This window comes from Dicentrarchus labrax, unplaced genomic scaffold (assembly GCF_905237075.1).
Source record: "Dicentrarchus labrax unplaced genomic scaffold, dlabrax2021, whole genome shotgun sequence".
Lineage (NCBI taxonomy): Eukaryota > Metazoa > Chordata > Actinopteri > Moronidae > Dicentrarchus > Dicentrarchus labrax.
This window is the reverse complement of record NW_026136701.1, coordinates 10,092,829-10,113,400: the sequence shown is the minus strand read 5'-3', so window position 1 is coordinate 10,113,400 and position 20,572 is coordinate 10,092,829. Positions and strand designations below refer to the sequence as shown.

The 20,572-nt window shown below is 39.3% G+C and overlaps 1 pseudogene; it reads left to right on the top strand.

The window, feature by feature from the left end:
* The first annotated feature begins 226 nt into the window (after positions 1 to 226).
* Positions 227 to 20,533, top strand: LOC127359577 (uncharacterized; annotated as a pseudogene).
* The last annotated feature ends 39 nt before the right edge of the window (positions 20,534 to 20,572 follow it).

Here is a 20,572-nt window from a genome sequence, read left to right as displayed (position 1 = left end):
ATAAAGAATTAGTTGCTAATAGTTGTTGGTTGGTGTTCACAGGGGCAGCCAGGTTTGGAAACACTAAATGCAGCAGAGAAAAGGTAAGTGGGAGAGGGAGAGAGAGAGAGACAGTAAATGAGATAAAGAGACAGAACAAACTCAGTGAGGGAGAGAGAGAGAGAGAGAGAGAGAGAGAGAGAGAGAGAGAGAGAGAGAGAGAGAGAGTGGCGGTCTAAGTGAGAAGAACAGGATCTTGCTGCCCTCTAGTGCCAAACACTCCAGTTCCCTCTGTGACAACAACACAATATGACACAGCTGAGATGAGAATGAATTATTCATAAATGACGGGATGATAAAGCAGTATTTCACAGATCTTAGATATGAGATGTAATTGATATCGTAGGGCTGATATCAAACACATGCTTGTCTCAAAAAATAAGTGTAATCTTGTGGACAAGCCACTGTTTTTGATAGTTTACAGTGATATCCATAATACTTTAAGTTTTAACAGACAATGCTAGGCTTGTATAGGAGTCCCTGAAGTAGTATTAAAGAGTGGACTATCAACTTCTCGCCCTTTACGTATTAATAAAGTACCAATAATATGCACTTCAAGCAGCCTAAATGGCCATTCAGGCACCTGCTGTGGGTTACATGCACTATTTCAGGTTAGATCACCACCTCCTTTCCTCAGTTTTATTAATGTCAACAGTTTCAGCCTCTCTCTCTCTCTCTCTCTCTCTCTCTCTCTCTCTCTCTCTCTCTCTCTCCCACAGATTAACTAGTGGTGCCAGTCAGCACCAGCACAGGGGCGGTTCAGGTTTAATGTTTAAGCTTTTACTCCCCCCTCAGTTCTCCACACACATTGGCTAATCGCCCTGCGTGTGCGGAACTGAGCATCTAACACCAGGAGTGAGTCACCTGAGATACTGAAGAGTGTGAGCTGAGTGGGCCTGGTGGACACGGCAGCCATTTTACAGTAGGTATCAGTTCCTGTTTCCTCACAAGCAGACACTCTGACCAGAGAAACAAGTTGGGGTTAAACAGGTAAGAAAAGTTGTTGGTTTTGAGGTTTTAAAGATAAAGGTCTTAAAGGTAAATATACTCAAATATACTTAATTTGTGATGTACTGTGACAGTTTCATGACTGCTGCGGTGTATTAAGAGCTCATGCAGCAGCTTGCTGTGAGTCACAGCTCAGCTTAAACTCCTCTGTTATTAGTTGAGCCTGAGCTCTACTATAGTCTTGTTCTTATCCCTCTCTGAGCTGTTCTCTTGGAGCAGACAGTCTGCTGTATTTATGATGCTGACCCATGCAATTTGATGAATGTGTAGGACCATTCCAGTAGTTTGGCAGCTTGGTTTTGTTTTTCAAAAATCACATACTGTAACCATTTTGCAAACAATGCAGGTGTGTTTTAGCAATCTTTATTTTTCCTACGATTACAGGCACACTTTTATTTCCATTTAATTCAAAAATCTATTAGCAGTCTGCTAATAGAAGTTGCTCAAAGCTGTGTAATCCAAAATGAACATTAAGTCTACATTATGTTTTGTCAGAGTCTGCACTTAAACTACATTACCATTGACAAAAAGGAAAATAGCATTAATGTTTATTGTGATGGATTATACAAGTCAATCAGGGTTAATATATAATCAATATTTTTGTTTTAATGATGGATTAAATGCATGTCTATTTGTATGAAAGGGATAACTCATAGGACCAATTGGCTCCTCATATTACATAAAATATGATCTGCATCTGGATACTTTATCTGTATAATGACATCCAATAAATGGGTTTTTGCATTTGCATATGGTATTAAACTGCATTCTTGTTAACTCAGGTGTGCTCGTATTGTGATCGTGTCTCAATAGGCAAGTTAGTTTGGCAGGGCTGGTGGATATGTCAGCAGACACAGTGGGTCCCAGGTCAAGGGAAGCAATGCCACTAATTGATAACATCTGTTTCACTATCATGTCTGATTTTAGTTGTATAAAAATAAAAATGTATTTTAAGCTGAAAGTTCATAAATCTGACTCTTAAACATAAGAGCGAGAGAGAACGTAAGCTACTGAGGTTCATGTGTGTTAATTATACATTTTAGAACATATAATTATGATATATATTGTATACTTGCCTTCCTATCATACATAACTGATCATTTGTCTTGTTTCCCCCCACAGTTTCTCTCCCTCCATGCCTCATCAGGATTGTGTGAATATTTCTTTCTCAATTAATCACCAAAATCTGCCAGCAGCATGAAAAGCTGGAGCAGGAAATTCAAGAGACAAGAGGCTGACAGTGTGGTTGGGTCGTCCTCTAGCAAGAGGAACTCCATTAGTGATCCACCAGTGCCTGTGTGGGTTACTCATACACCCACACCAGACAATCTTACAGATGACGATGATACTAACTCCACTAACTGCACAATCAGTTCTCCACCTTACGCAGAGAATGAGAACAATGACAAAAAAGGGAGCATGAAGGACAGGCTTAAATCCCTCATCCCTCAGTCATGGGGTGGCATTATCCATAAATGGACAAGGGAAAGTGGCAGTTTTAATGACTCTGAAGCCAGCACCAGAGGCATCCAGATCCTTCCTAATGGGACCAGGGTGAGCCCCCCTGTAAGTCCCCTGCCTGAGCGCAGGAACTGGGGTGAATCACTGGGCAATTCCAGCCAGAACTCCCATAAGCCTCTGTTACTGGAGAGCCCCTGTGATGATCTGTTCCCACGAGAGGAATCTCTACTGACTAGTATCCACCCTGCAGAGTACTACGCTGAGAAGCTGGAAGTCTATAACCAGAAGTATTCTTATTTGAAATCCTGGCCAGGTCTGCTCAGACTTCTTGCTGGGCTTCAGCTCCTATTTGGGGGCATGGTCTTGGCCTGTGTCATCGCCTACGTCCAGAAAGACAGTGAGTGGTCCAACAGCTTCGGACTCTATAATGGCGCATATAACAACGGGCTTGGGCTGTCTGGATACAGCTACAGAGGCCCTATGACTCCCTTTATACTGGCAATTGCTGGTGTCTCCTGGATTATAACCCTCATTCTCCTGGTGATGGGAATGACTATGTACTATCGCACCATCCTCCTCGACTCCCCCTGGTGGCCTCTGACGGAGGCCTTCATCAACGTGGCAATGTTCCTGCTCTACATGGCAGCAGGGATCGTCTACCTGAACGATTTGAACCGTGGGGGCCTGTGCTACATGACAATAGGCGTTAACCCGATCATGGCCAATCTGTGTCGGGTTGATGGGGGCCAGATGGCGGGAACCGCTTTCATCTTCATCAACATGACAATGTATCTGGGAAGCTTCCTGGTGTGTCTGAAGATGTGGAGGCATGAGGCCACACGCAGGGAGCGGGAGTACTTTGAGAACAAGGTACAGTTCATTAATCCAATGGAAATTTTAAATGAAAGAAAATCTCATCTCTCTAACTTTAAAGTGGGGGAAGGAAATAATTTACAATAGAGAGTTGCATTTTGCAGCTGGATATGCGAAATGCTCCTCATGGATTCAGTATAGAAGGTTAAATTCACCATACAAGTCTTAAAGTACAAAAGAAGGTGTTCACTGTCACAAGTTTTGTTCTCAGCTTCCGTATTTATAAAGCTCATGCTTTATCCCCTTTCTTGTGTGACTCATTTTACTGTCAGTGCTGCTATGTCACACACTCTCTCCTGAGGTGTGAAACAAGAAGATGTCTATATGATGTTTGGGCATCACTCCCCCCTTTTGGGGTTATTTTCAGTATGACATATAAAACACTGCATCTATTGGTAGCAACAGTAAGGGATACTATTACTGAGATATAAATGAGCCGACAACAGCAAGAAAACAATAATGGCAGATCAAATACAATGAAATTTAAAGTCAGTCAAGACAATCTGCAGTGAGCATGCCATTTGTCAGTAATGATTTTTCAGCTTTTTCTGCTTGTTGATGCGATGGTAGTCAACCAGGATTCGTCTCAAAGCTGTAAACTGTGTTTTTCCTTTATTGACTGTAGTGCTCTTTTTACAGATGTGCCAGAAACATGCAGACTATATGGCACATGGCATTGGCATCCAATCCGATTTCATTAGCACAACATCCAGTACACATCCAATACAATATTTTAAAGCATTTGACATGACAGAAGTCTGTTTACTGTTGCTGCTGACAAGAGGTGTTGTCTACAAGTGTAACAAGAGTGACATTGGCACTAACACACGTTCATTTCTAATAATGTAAATCAATGGTTGAGCTATACAAACACTACATGTGTGCATCTGTATGCTCAGTAGTAAATAGAAATGAGCACATTAAAAACAGATATGTTATTGTTGTTATGTTCCAAGTACTCTGGATTGTTCACTTCAACGGCTGCCAAGCTCATAGCTGTTTGCAAATAGGGTCCATGTTATCGAGCATCACAGCCACCACCTACGGGTGAGAAACAGCATGGTCAGCTAATGTATTTTATGTCACATAAGAAAGGGTGAGAGGCCAGGAGTGAACATAATAATTCCACCTCCCGGCTGAGGGGAGGCTTAGCTTGTCGAAGCAAAAGAATGGGGCAGTTTTTCCCCTGGCTGTGCTTTTAAAAAAAAACGTTCTCTGACAGCTTAAATTAAATTTTGTCACCTAGGCCTCTTAAAAATCTTCTTGTCATGATGACACAGGCCAGCGCACATAGTGGTGTAGTCATTTGATAATTTCATTTGTTGGTTCATGTTTTAGGAATAATACTTTTTCTCTTTTACTTTAAGCCCCAGGAGGAGTTTCACCAGTCCATCCCACTAACCCCTCAAAAAACAAAGCGCATATCATTCAAGGATGAAATGGATAAGTCTCTGAGAAAAGATTATAACAATCAAAATGCACTCACCCCTGAGGTCCATAATAACCCAGTCAGTCTTAACAGAACTGACTACACCCCCAAAGTCAATGTCATCGCAGACTACATCATGTGAGTGAACATTTAAACTGTATTTCACAAAACATATCTCTGTCCACATTATCATATATACTACATACTGTGTATACTTGACAACAGAATCACCTTATTAATCGCCCCTAAAATCCTTCCCTGTAGAAAGTATCCAGAGATCAGCTGTGTGGAAGAAAGGGAAAAGTACAAAGCTGTTTTCAATGATCAGTATCAGGAATACAAGGACCTTCACAGAGACATCAGCACCACCCTCAGTAAGTTCAGAGAGCTGGATGCCACGATGGCGCGACTCCTCAGAGATGGAAAAAGCCAAGAGGTGAGATAGATGTATCTTTATTTACATAAACCATATAAACCATTTCTGTCAAGACCTTGAGGATTTAATCAGGCCTCCTCATATTAAATATATCTATTTCTACATGATGCAGTTGTGATGTAGACTGTTGTGTGTTTGGGTGTCATAATTTGTGCAAACCATTTGGTTATCGATCTATTTATCTTTTAGGATCGGCAGAGGATTCAAAGCATTTTGAAGCAGTATCAGCAGAAAAAGAGTGTAAGTGATGGAGCGATTATTGTGAGGGCACTAGTTCCTCCTGTCTTCCATCTGTTTACTCTAAAACAATTGAAAATAATTTGGCATTGCTAACACTTAAGCCAGATTTGTGTTAGAATTGCTACTGTTGTGTAAACATCCAGGCAATATTTTCTTCAATAAAGCTGTCCACTGATGAAAATAAAATTGCTCCAATCATGAAATGTGTGTAACTCTGGAAATTCTCATTTAACGCAGCTACATTACAGAATGAATCCGGCCAGACAGCAGTTAGCTGAAAGTGAAGGAGGAAAAGAGAAAGAGAAAGACAGATTTGGATAATACAGGTTAATCAATAGATTTTATGTGTATGTTTTTACAGGACCCTGCTTTCCTAGAGAAAAAGGAACGCTGTGACTACTTGAAAGCTAAATTAAGCCACATCAAAAACAGAATCCGCACTTTTGACCAGGAAACCATGACAAGTGATCGAACATGAAGGAAAAGAAATACCTGCAGCAACAGATGAGCAATCATCTTTTTCTCATTTGTCCCTTTTTTGTGTTTTGTTGTGTCCGTGTATTGATTGCATTGAAGATATTGTAATTTGAATTAAAAGCATATTTTTCATTGATTGTTAGACATTTTTGTACAGGCATCAGCATGAGGTCAGAGCTGACATGAAACCTGGTTTATAACACACAATAAACACAACTATAACATCTGAGTTACAACATTATACGGGTTAAATGGTACACTCCTTTTGTAAAGCTTTCATATCATGTTGTATTTTCTTATTATGTTCCTGTCATTTATTTCAACGCAGAGGAGCAACATGTTGATTCAGTGTATGTTTTAAATTAAAGTTCAACAGTGATTTTTACAAAAGAATTCTGTGAAAGTTTGTATGATAACGTTTTTTTTTACGCACATGCATTGTAAGCTGTTTCTTATTTACAACGTCTGTGTTGACAGTCGGTTTAACTTACATGGGCAACTATTGTTCATCCAGGTTTTTTATTTATTATCCTTAAGCTTTGTAATTTAGTCTATAGCTTCAGAAAAAATATATATTCAGATGGATAAAATTGTGGGTTCAGAATCAAGTGTGAGTCTTTTCAACTGTTAAAAACTCTGTCAGACTCAGTAAACAGACAGTACAAATCTTTGTTATTGAACCTTTTCAGCTACAGGTATGTTGCTCACAACAAAACACCAGAAAGCACATTGTGTGATAGAAAAACACTAAAGATGCATTTTAATCACTGTTTGGATTTCACTGTTGGACACTGTGTTGGTCCTCTGGATGTATATTGTAGAGAGCAAGTTGGAGTCCAAGAAGCCAAAACAGTTGTTAAGTGACACAATTCACCCTTTCAGGAAACTACAGAACTTGAAATCTGAAAATCTTCTATTACTTGTTAAAATCCTCCTTTAAATACTTTGAATTGCAGAGGAATATACAGGGTTTGTGTTTCATTGTACCTTAACAACAGTGTTGTTGATTTGTCTGGCCAGTCCCCAGACAGGATCTGTTACAGACACTCAGAAAACATCTTGGTAATGTGGTGACATAATAATAGTCTGTATTGTGATTCTCATTGAGTCAACTGCTATTAGGCCAAACTCCCCTACATTACCTGTCGGTTAACATTTGCTGTGTCCCTTCTGCTATAAAATCACATGCGTGTGCATTATAATTAGTGCTGTACACTGACCCGTTTTTCCATGTGGATACAGCAGCGACAGTCATTTCACTTACATCAGTGTTTGTCAAGATGACATTATCAAAGTGTTTTTCTTTTCTTTACCGTTCTTTTGTGTGGACATTGATAATAGTCATTTGGGTGTTTTAGTACAGCAGCATTAAGGACAATAATGTTTTCTGCGGACTGATAGCTGTTGTAAAGTGATCTGGACACGAGGAGGACAGTGAAGCCTCAGTTATAATGTTTAATCTTCTGGGGAAAAAAACAGCAGTACCAATGTTGGACTATATCTGCTGGCCTCAGGGGCAGATCAAGAGAAATATTCATGGGATGGCAAAAGGGTGGCATGGGGACTTTAAGGGGTGGCAGAAATATATGCTGATTTCCACACATTTTCCCCAAATATTATATGTAAATATGGATTTTTTTTTCATTGAACTTATAACAGATCATTAAATTATTTTCCATTTTTTAATGTTATCTGGGGTGGCCAGGATCTTTTTAGGGGTGGCAGTGGCCCCAATGCTGGCCTGCTTTCAGTATAGCATTAACACTACAAAACTTAATTACCTTCTGGACTGCAACTAAAGATTACTTTCATACTCATTAATCTTCAGGTTATTTCCTTATTAATAGTTTGTTGTATAAAATGTCAGAAAACACTGTGTCTGAACAACCCTCCATAACTCCAGAATATATGAATGTTTACTTTTACATGAGACAAAAGAAGACAAATACTCACAATTCAGAAGCCGGAACTTGGTAATGTTTGGCTTTTATCTGCTCAAAAAATGACTTGATGAATGAAAAAAATAAAAAGTAATTCTTCTGTTCATCCACTAATCAATTAATAGACTAATTGTTTCAGTTCTAATTACCCTTAATGCATAGGCAATTGCTTCACTGTATGACCATCTACAGATAATAACTATGCAACTATAATAATAACTAAAATCATTATTATTATAACAATCAAGCCATCATTTATAGTAAACATCCAAACATTAATAAACGTTAAACAGACACAGTAGCTGCATGAACCGGACAGACAGTATAGTTAACATGCAGTCTTTAATGTTTCATGTGAACGGAGCTGCAGCCTATAAACTGTCTATGAGAGAACACGTGGGAGCCGTCAGGTCAGCAGCAGGTGAACTCTGCTCCTGCGGAGACACAGCGCCGGTTGCTCGGCGGGGCCCGCAGTGAGTCAGGCAGCTCGGCAGGTTTCATTTACGGGTTTTTTCTTTGCAAAACGAATCCATAATGGAAAATGACGAAGTTTACAACCGTCGATGAGGTATAAAGTGGACTATGTGCTGTGAGAAGGGAGCCTCACATGGATGGACTGGTGCAAAGGTGAAAATTGGGTAAGGTGTGTATAATACTAGTCCTAGCTAATAATTGAATTGTTGAATATGTTATAAGGCTTTAATGAATATGTCCTGTTAATTGTGTTCAATGATCTGACCTCTTGAATGTTTAAAGAAAACTTTAAAATATTGATAGTGGACACATAAAGTGATCAGATCTAACACTTGCAATGAAAAGTGGACAGAAACTAAATATTTGTTTGTTTTCTATGTATAACAGCATGAATTAATGTACATAGTTCAAAAGTTGAGTAGAGAAGATAGAGCAAAGTTACATTTTACAAATTGAGAAGTTATTTTTGTTTTGTTGTTCTTACTGATTCTGAGGCCACATTTGAAATGTTATATAAACTCTGCAATTGATCAAAAAACCCCAAACAGCTCTGCCACGGCTGACTGGGCTTGTTTTGTAGCTTCTCCTTTTCTCTCAGTGGGCTGACACACTGAGCAGGTGCACACAGGTAACAAACAGTAGATGCGATACAGGGAATGAACAGGTCTGGTCTGGTTCTCCCCCTGCAGTAAACACCCCGCATGGCTGCCCCGGCTCGCCTCTTATCTGCTGTCTGTCTGAATTATTGAAGCCTGTTGGGTTGAGTTCCTCTGGAGTGATGAAGTGTGGGTCAGCGACACCGGAGATGGTTCAGGGATGGGCTGAGGTGAATGAAGGGCAGAGAGGGTGCCTGCTGTGCTTAAAAGAAAAACTAGTTACATTATAATGAACAGAAGAGCTGGAAGGACTAAGGGACTGGCATTTAAAGTAAAGTAATTTTATTTTCTGCATTCACATTTTCAATTTTAAGAGTCAGTGTACTCAAGGCATCACTCCAGAGGGTTGAGACACAAGGTTAGGATTTGCCACCTTCAAAGCTGCTGTTAAATGCATTATTTTGTGGTGCTGAAACATAAGTGATATAATGATAGTGTAACATGTAACAAGGACACTGCTTCTACCATGAATTGATTAAATGTTATCTAAATCTTTTACTCCCTCTTCCAGGTGAAATTGCAGTAACATCCGCTAAGCCATGTATGAGCCACGGTACTACGATAGCCCCCCTGTGTACAGCCCACCTTACAGCACCACCTCCCAAGGCTTCTACCCTTCAAGGAGTGTTCATTCCCCCCAGAGTCAGTATGTCCCCTACACCCATAATGTCCCTCCAGACTCCTACTACATGGAGGAGAGGCCTCAACACTTCTACCGCTGGTTTTCTCCTCCTGGGTTCGTCAAAACCTTCCAAGGAGCTACAGTACTCATGTGTTTCCTCATCTTCGCCTGCGTGGCTTCCACCTTGGTGTGGGACATGAATGGATTTGGGTATGGGGGCTATGGTTTTGGGGCTGCAGGGGGCGTCGCAGGTACGGAGTTGGGATATTATGGAGGCAGCTACGGCTATGGTAGCTCTTACATGACGCCACAGTCTGCAAAGGCCGCAATGATTTCCATGGCGGCCATTAACTTCCTGGTTTCACTGGGGTTCCTGGTGGGGAGTTTCTCACGATCACGGATCATGCGGGGATGCAGGTTCTACCTCACTGTGTTTATTTGTGATATCATCTTAGCTGTCCTTCAGGTGAGTCTCACAAAATATCAAATGTGTCAGTAAATGAATGATTCCCTTCACTTGTGAGGATGACTTTAAACTTCACACACAGAACAACATGTTGCAGATAGGGGAGGATTATCTAGGTGGAAATAGTAGTGGTGACAGCACACCATCATTTTGGTTCAGTTGTATAATTTCTTTTACTTTACTTAATTTACTAAACTTGATGTGTCACCACTTACCCCAACATCCTGTTTCAGGAAATACAACACATTAAAGGTACAGCATGTAAGATTTAGTGTCATCTAGCAGTGTAGGAGAACACCCCTATCTAGAGCCAGTGTTTGATTTGTCTATTCTGGGCTACTGTAGAAACATGGCGGCTCTATGGTTCTATGGAAGGCGACCCATGGCGTCTGTACATAGAAACTGATCATTCTAAGGTATCAAAAAACATACGGATTACTATATTCAGGTGAATACACTAATGAAAACATACTAATGAATATTATATTCCATTTCTGCCAATAGATCCTCTTAAATGTTACACACTGGACCTTTAAGGAAGTAATTCAGACATGATACTAAACTAAGCATAGAACTAGTATCTGCTATGTGTATTACAGTAATCTTATGAGAAGTATTTAAATTATTACTTTGTTTAAATGTGCCTCTGTTTTGATTTCAAGGGCATTATCGACATCATCTTTGTGATCGGGGTGAACCCGATGTCTCAGAGCTCACAGAGCATGCTGTACAATCCCATGCTGATGATGTGCCAGAACATCCAGGGCAATCCCAGCCTCAGCGGCAGCGTGGGGGCCGGTTTTCCAGGGGGGTTCCCTATGTACAATCAATACCTGCACCACTACTGCTACATGGACCCTGAGGAGGTTAGTAGGATTGTTATATTTTGTTCTATTCGATTTTATTCTATTTTGATACATAATTTACATTCTTTCCTCAGGCAGTTGCGTTAGTGTTGGGTCTGATGGTGGTGTTGGCCCTGTCCCTGTCTGCTTACTACGCGTACAAGACCCGCAGCAAGATTTGGCGCCACGGCAAAGCCAACATCTACTGGGACGAGCCGCGGGTCAGGCCATCAGAGGGGCAGGATGTACAGGACTGGGTGAGTAATGTGTTTTATTATTTATTTCTTCATCATATTTTATCAGAGGATGAATGGGGATTGTGTGAATAAGTGAGTATATACTACTTACAGTAAGTCCATAAAAGACTTGTGGTTTATGTTTAGTTCTGCTTTTGTGTAGCCAGATAAAGAAACAAAAGCTGCTTACAATCTCATATTAGCTCTTTTCAAGGTACCGGCAGCCGCAAAGCTCACTGCAGATATATATGCACATTGTAAAGTTTCTCCCTTCTGCCCAATGAACATTATGTTTCACAAACTCACGTTACCTGCCGCTGTTGACTCAGAGAAGACTGCTGTTTATCTTCGGCACACCCAGGTTTCGCTCTGACTGATCATTAACCAGACAAGTGATAACAGCTGCACAGAAACCGTGTAAAAATGGGTGACAAACAACTTTATGGGATTTCCTGTGAAATCAAACAGGCCGTAGAGAGTTTTAAAGTAATGTACTTCATAGGTAAGAGCCAGCTTTAAAGTTTCAGGTTGTTCAAATAGGTATTATGACACATGCATTTGCTGCACAGATTCATGATCACTTTATCTTAAAGGAAACAACCACTATATGACAAAAGCAGTATAGAAAATAAGGTAGAGGATTGAAATGAACAAAGTGGCAACATTGTATTACTTACTAAATAATTAATCTTTTTTTATAAGCATGCAGGTTGGAAACAAATATTTCAACAGATATTTATTAATAAACTTTTCATAGCACTTGGAATTAACCATTTATTTTTTTTACTATTCTCTATATTATTAATCAAAAACATTAGAGAGGTACACTATACATCTAGAAGTGTTGCATAATTCAGGGCACAAAAATCATTTGTGAAAATTTAATAGTAACATAGTTACTGCAGACCCACAGACTGAGGCTGTGGGTCAAAGTGTCAAAACATCCTGTGGGAAGTGGCAAACCAATGAGCGACCTCTTGTGAATAATGACTCTACAGAAAAATGGCAGCTTTGGTAGTTTGTTAGAAGTCAACAAGGTCGAAGTTGTGTGATGCTGTTACATTGTGGATGAATGTGGGTGTACAAAGTGTCCAAGTCCTCTGTAGACTGCAGTTCACTTCCTGTCTCTTATAGACCAGTGGTTCCCAGACTTTTTGGCTTGTGACCTCTCAAAATCAAGAAGCGTCTACCTGCTACCCCTCATCACAGGTTGTGAGTCCAAGCTAAGAGTGATTTTTCTTCTTAGATTATTTAATTTGAAGGATTTTTAGAGGCCTGAAGAACTGAGCATATCCAGTATTTCCCATGTTAGAGAACATTCTGAAACATTATACATAATTTTGTGCGTCTCACATTATACCGAGATCCACCCCCCCAGACCATCAGTGCTCCAGCATTTAGCTGTAGAGCCCCCTGAAAGCTGAGCTGTTTTTACTTCACAGCAGTAGCCTTGTGTGGCATTTAGCAGTGATTAATCTACTAGAGTAGCAGCGTACTATGAATGTATCATGTCCACCATGACTCATTATGGAGAGGGAAGAAACATATTCAATCAGTTCATCCAGCGAGGCCTTGGCCTACATACTGCCTACCACTGCAAAGTAGCGAATCGCTTCATCGAAATGCCAACCCTATTCTGGGGCACTCTTGTATTGCAGTGAAGATGCTTGCCTTGCAGGGAGGCATATATAATGTATGTGGCATGTATAATGTATAAAAAGGGTTGAGTTGCCTCAGTGTTGCTGTGTGAATCCCTACAGAGTGTGGTGGCGCTAAATGATTCAGTGTGTGAAGGGACTGCTACACACTGCTGCAGATTAGACCCCTGGCAAAGAAGTAATTTCCTTGTGTTTTGTGCTATGTTTCTTTTTAACAGAACTGTAAAAGGGTGATAACTGAGAGACAAGAATGTAGTATAACTAGATTAAAAGCAAACACTGCATAATGCTGGAAAATTGTATGTTGATTGTGTTGAATAGGACAGTCCTATTAATATTTATCAACACGGGCAACTCCCAAAGAGTCAGAGGAGAACCGAACTAAGACTATGAACTAATGTGATGAGTGTGCAGCTCCTCCTAAATATCCTAAGATGTTGATTTATTTTAGGTTGCAGAACTATAAAGAAATAAAATGCCAAAATGATTAATCAAATACGACAACAGAAATAATTTGCTAATCGCAGTCTTGGAATTGAGGATTTGTTGCTTTTTCACTGTAAATTAGAAATGTTTGGATTCCTTTAGCAATCTTACAACATCACTTTTGGGGCTAGAACTGAAACAATTATTACATTAATTAATTAGTTGAAAATGAAAATGAATCTGCAACAAATTTAATAATGGATTAGAGTCACTCTGCCAAATATTTGCTAGCACCAGCTTGTTAAATGTGTCCCCTTGGGCTCTGGAAAATACTGAGGGACATTTTTTCACAATATATTGGGATTTTATAGATGATTATAAATGATTAATCAAGAAGATAATCATTAGTTGCAGCTGAAATCTCCCTCTCTCCATCTTTAGATCACTTTTATTTTCACTATTTCACTATTAGTTTCACAAATACTGACTGGACTGAACAGCATAGGAATTAAAAACACTCAAATTGTACAAAGCTGCGGCTGTCACAGCATCTTTCTGCTGCAGCGGATCAGATTCCCTGCAGTTCTCTGGGAGGTTTTTTTCCACATAGAGGATCATCCTCCGACTCCACATTTATGAGATCTATTTCACAGGCTGCTTTTTCCAGACATTCGCATCAGCTCACTAGATTGTCATCCTGTGCGACTACACTGGGATCCAGAAATAGGCCACAGACTAGGAATCATTAATTATGCATTATACAGTATGACAGTGGATTACATGAAACATAATGCAGTTTTAGAGTTTGATATCATATGTTCTTTTAAATCTTTTGTCCCATTTCTGTGGCTGCTAGAGGGTTGTAACATTGCTGTGTTTGATAAGCACATTGTGCTGTTTTTTCTAAAGAAAAGAACCATGATGCTTTGCTGCATGTTTACCTGATAGTTCAGAAAGATGGAACATCAGAAATGTTTGTTCCACTGATTTCACTCCTGTCTCAACCTCTCTCAGCATTCCTATGATGAAACACATGCGCACATGCATACACACACATACTCCTCCACTGGTAACGTGCGTTTCATGTCAGAAACAGTTCCGAAAATTGGTTTTGTGTGTGTCCTTCCAATTAATTGGTTCTGAGAGTTGTTGGATTTGAGGTGAAACCCTGATCATCCCGGAAGGGACTGGATGGATATTAGAGCTTTTCTTGATTTTACTGCAGTGTGCCACACTGTAGCCAAGTTTGTGTATGTGTGTGTGTGTGTGTGTGTGTGTGTGTGTGTGTGTGTTTGTCGTTGTATCTGTCTGGCTACATGCAAACATGTCTGGCAGTGACACAGCCTCTCTCATCCAAGTGTTTTTGAGCACAGTGTGAGAACCTTCCACTTATGTTACTTATGTGACAGATTTAGTGCAGAAAAGATTCTTTCTTTCCAGCATAAAATATGCATTTGATTCCTCTTGAGGGGTTTCTCTCATATATCATGATGCTAAATCTGGCAAAATGTTTAGTACTGAAAGACACACAGATGACATCATTTGTATTTATTGTTATTGTTGATTTTCTGTCCTAAATGATCTGCACTGTGTTGGAACAAACTGACATTAAATGAAGGGATTCTGATTCAGTCTCATGGTACTCTTCTAGGTGAACCATGTTGGAGAGGCACGCAGCACCCAGCAGGTTCCGACAGCACCTGACCTCAGGGCGGAGAATAGTGTGGTCTCCTACGGCAACGGAACCGTCAGCATCCACAGTGAGGGAAATTATAAAAGCAGGTGAGTGATGGTCACAGCCGATGAGTGATGGAGGAACAACGCAGTATGGTCTGTGCTGAAAAAACAGGACCCATTAGAAAAACAGGTTTCAGTCCTGAACTTTAAAACGCACACATCTTACTTCCTGTGAGGTCACCGATTAATGCCTAAAGTTTGGCTGGTCTCCATAAAACGGTTAAATAATAATAAAGAGAGACACATATTCTTCTCTTCTCTTCTGTTTTCTGATTTTAGTTGTGGGAGTGTGAGAGTAAGTAAATATGTGATGTGTTGGAACCATGGATGAAAACCAAATTACTGGGTGTTTAATTACATAATTTACTGATTGATTTAAATAATTTTTCAAATTTCAAAGAAATGTTCTGGATATGTTTCATCTTCTGTTATGATTAACACTGTTTGGTTGCTCACTCTGTCACACCTGGAGAACTGCTCAGTTACTTGGCCAAGTGCTGTTGAGAGCACTGGTCATCTGGTGTTGCCAATACGAATAATAATAATAAACTTTGTTTTTCAAAACAAAGTTACAAAGTGCTTTACATGGTTGAACCAGGATTAAAAGAGGACTGCAATGAGGCTGAATGTGTGATGTATAAATCAGAAAGATAAAATTGAATAAAATACCCAACAATGATATAAGATAGAACAATAATAATAAAACAGACATGTTGGAAAGAAATTGGTGTGCTAGCATTAAAAAGAATTTAAAAAAAAGTGATTTGAAAGATGTTCCAGAGCTGAGGGGTCCTAGTGTGATATAATGTTGTATTCTAGTATTTTTTTTTAAATGAACAGCTGTGTTTTGTTTTGGCTGAAGGTATGAGGTTTTTTTTTTTTGCTTAACCCTGAATAAAAGTTACAGAGATGAAATAAAAACATGTTTGTTTTTCAAATGAAAGGGCAGTGTAAAATATATTACCCAAGATTCTGAGTACAGGTTAGATATTTGTAGACAGGGAACCAAGGTGATTTTATAAAATTGGATGAGCTTTGGAGGACCAAAAATAATGATTTCAGATCTGTTTTCATTTAGCTGGAGAAGGGTTTGGGACATCCAGCACTTTATTTCTTACAGACAGCTGATGAGAATTACCTTGGTTTTTAATGAGACAGAAATGTGTGTGTCATCGGCATAACAATGGTGCTGAATTTTGTGTTTATGTATGATATGTCTCAGTGGCAGCATGAAAACATAGAGCAACAGGAGTCCAAGGCTGGAGCCTTGGAGCACACCACACACCCCGTCAGAGGGGCCGCAGAGGAGGAAGCATCATGGACCACTACCGAAAAAGTTCTGTTTGATAAATAAGATTTAAACCAGTCTAGAGCATTATTCCAGATGCCACAAACAAGTCCACTGATAAATAATATGGGAGCTGTGCTTTGTAGAGCTTATTCTGCCCGGAATACCACCAAGTCACATAGATGTTATTGTAGTTATTACTGTGTTGGAAACTTTTTAATTCTTCTTTTTTTTTTTTTATAAATGTTAGTTCACATTGTAGGCTACTATTGTCTATTGTTTTTAGTTAGTTTAGTCATTGCACTTGTTATCTGATCTGTTTATATGGCTTCTTTAGCCATTTCTTGTTTTATTAATTCTGTGTGGTTATAAATTGTTGTTGTTATTGTTTTGTGTGGACCCCAAGAAGACAGCGATCACTTTGTGGAAACTAATTGGGATCCAAATCAAGAATAAAGAATGGCCTCTGAAGTATTCATTTGTTAAACTCACAGTAAAACTGCTTCCAAAATAATTATTCCAGTTAATGGAATAACATGTTTGTAAGTGGAATTGATTGTACTAATGTTAATATAACAGTAAAATCTAAAAAAAAACTTTTTTTACCCATGCTAGTGGCAGGCTCTATGGTAATGTTGGCCAGTAGTTTGCTTGGTTAGTCTACCACACTGGTCCAGACTGAAATATCTCAACAGCAACTGAATGATCAAAATACCATTAAAGAAAAAATACCATTGGATAGTAAGCCTTTTTCTGTCAAGCCGCACATACCCGGAACACTATACCCACAGAACTAAGAATTATCCCATATTACGTAACGCCTCCAAATAAGACAGTGGCTACTGGACAATCAAACTTGCTGTCATAATCCATGATAGTGTTAATGTCATTGTTTTACTATTTGTCTGTGCTGTGCCATCAACCTGCCAGGGACTGCAGATGAAAATAAGCCTCTATGGCAAAATCTGTCCCGTTTACATGATGGACCCAAGTGCTCATTATTGTGCATTGTCATAATTAAGATAAATATAAATAGCTGCAGTAGCTTTGCATTTTGATTTAAATACTTTAATTGTCTCCAGGTCATCTCTTATTTCTGCTGTCATGATACACGATAAATATGAGTTGGTAGAGTTTTGTATTTTTTAACTGTAAAATATAATATGCATGTAGTATCAACAAAATTACCTCAGGAAGCTCAGTAAAACACTTCTTGATTCAGTCTGTTATCAACTTCATGTAGTATACAGCTTAATATTGTGAGAGGATAAAGCAACACGTTTTACTTCCACTCTGCATATCATGTTTTTAGGCTCTTGTGGCCTGAAAAATGGCCACCAAATACTTGAAACTCAAAGTAATCAATTCAATTAGTGGTCCAGACCTGGGAATACTGAAGCAACATCCAACATAAATGAATGTGGCTGTAGACATCCAAGCACACATCTAATACTTGTGTCTTGCTTTACCGTAGTTTCTCTGCTGACAACAGTAATCGTCGGGGTGCTGAGCCTCTGTACCAGAACAGCAGGGTCCCTGTTTGCTCCAGCAGCTCCTCAGACGAGACTGACAGTTTCAGGAAACCTCCTCTTAATCATGTTGAGAGGGAGCAGAGGAAGGACCTAGAGCCCAGGCCTGCTGCTCAGGAGATGATGGAGTCCCAGTATGAAACTGGTTACACCACCGGAGACACAGGCAATGAGCTTGACCGGGACCACACAGGTTACCTTTACAGGTGGGCCACTACTCTGCTGCCAGCTAATACTGCAATCTTGGGTTGTTTGTCCTAGAAAGTATTTAAGCAAGCAAGTTTTTTGTATAGTGCATTTCCTACATGGGGCCTGTGCTAAGGGCTTTTCTGTAATTCATTAACGTAAAAACAGGAAATACAACAAAAAGTATTAAAACACAAATGAAAAGGGTAGAAGCTTTTTTGAAATTTAAAGGACCATCGTGCTTTTCCTCCTAGTAAAAAACCGAATATTATTTTTATAATATCATTTTCGGTAGTTTAAGGCAGGGAAATGCTAAAATTTAAAGATGCTGAATATCAGCATAAATATTGACTGAGCAGCTAAAAGCAAGAAAAGTCAGCATCAGTTTCAGTTTTTAAAAACCCCTCAGTTGTACCCAAATTAAATTATTTAAGGAAGATCTGAGAGGAAGCCCTAGTTTCTTCTAGCCTAACTTTTTCTCATTAAACACAGCATTAATGGAGAGAATATGCATAGCCCTAAAAGAAACAGTACTCATATTATTTCAGAACAAAATGCTGTAATAACACTAAGAGTGGGCAGCATCACTACTGTCTTCGAGGCAAGTTGGCCAACTGTTTAAATTATTTTAATTTAATACTGGTAAGATAACTGATAAGAAAAAAAGCGCCTCTTGTCTTTTTGCCACAGCCTCAATAATAGTTTAAATGTAATAATCATTTCATGTCTTCATTTTAACATCCCACTCCAGGCTGTACCCAGAGATAACTTCAGATGAACAGCGCCGGCAGTACAAGAGGGAGTTTGACTGTGATCTGGCCCGCTATAAGTGCCTCTGTGCCGAAATGGATGACATCAGTGACCAGTTGCACAAGCTGAGCCGGGAACTCGACGCATTGGACGAGGGCTCCATGAAGTACCAGGTAGAGAAAAAAACAGAAGGGAGGAGCGCAGAGTGGAAAAATTTGTGACGGACTGCCAGGAGAATATAGTCATAGCTGTGCCTTTTAATTACATATAACAGCTTAGTTCATCCTCAGTATGAGTCTATTGGACTGCCATAGAACACAAAGTGATGTAGATTTACAAAGCCAGATTTCAATCTTATGCTTCAGAATTGTTTTATATTGTTTATGTTATAAAAATAAGCACAACTCAGTGAAAGAACTTGTATTTACATTTTCAGGGTGTCGCAGATGAATATAATCGTCTCAAAGACCTGAGAAGGGTGAGTGGAATTATATCAGTGGTATACTAATGTGATATTCAAGGAATAGTTCATTTGTTTCATTTGTTTTGGGAAATACAACAGAGTTCCAAAGCTAACTTACCATAGCTTCCATAGCTCTTACCGAACAACAGCAACATTTAAATTGCCAAAGAAATGTAAAGTAATACCTTACACAAGAAACAACAAATAGTGTAGTTTGTCACACCACCTATACAACTACAACTTATCCTTTTTACTCTTGGGTTTCTGTACAAACCAAACAAAACATTTAGATTTTTGAGGGGATATTGGACAGAGCCAAGCGCTGTTTCCAGGAGTGATAATATTCCCTCGAACTGGGCCCCTTAATTGTACTGCATGTTGATACATGCACACATATATGGACTTATGCACGCACCATTGGCATTTTCATCAGGGTGGGGGACCATTATTTCAGCACAGGATTTTTGTTGCTGGGTACTTTATGATGGAGTAAGCCTTCGGGAACTCTTTAGAAAATACCAACTTTCTCTTTGGCATGACAGCTAACTGTTAGCATACTGACAGGTTCTGTCAGAAAGAGCTGCATAACCTATGACTCACAGGCTAGGGACTGCTTTGACAACACATTGATTGATTGATTGACACACGTACAGACAAATCAGTGATGAATTCAGACGTGTGGTGCATTGTATATGTTTTTATATTTGGTTAGGTAATTATGAGTGGGACTGAACATCATATAGACGTTTTATTTTTAATTGTGGCGAAAACTGGGACAATTTAGTGTTTTACAGCATCAGGACAATAATGTAAATATATGTGAGTGGTATTGATATTTTTATATACATTTCTTAAAAAGAAGTGAAAGAGAAAATTTCTCAAAATGTTGAACTACTACAGATAATACTGTTTGTTTAATATTCACTTAAAATTCTTTCTTCCAGACACCAGACTATCAAGCAAGGAAGAAACAGTGCAAAGAACTTCGGCAAAAACTTTTCCACATCAAACGTCTGGTGAAAATCTACGACCAAGGTCTTTGTTAGTGGGTCTTGGACATTTACAGGGTGTGACCTGGCTTAACAAACAAGGATTTATCCTCCATTTCCTCTTCAGATTTACTGCTCTGCTGTTGTAATTGTCACTGTTTAGCCCATACCAACCTCATACTGTTCTTACTGTCATTGAACCTAATGTTTACGTCTGTATTACTTTTGCAGCTGTCGGAGCAGATTACTGTCGAGATACTCAGACTTTTTCTCTGTGTGGTTCTAACATAAACTGCTTGACAACACGTCTGTGTTAACATTTGAATTTGTTATACCTTGCGGTT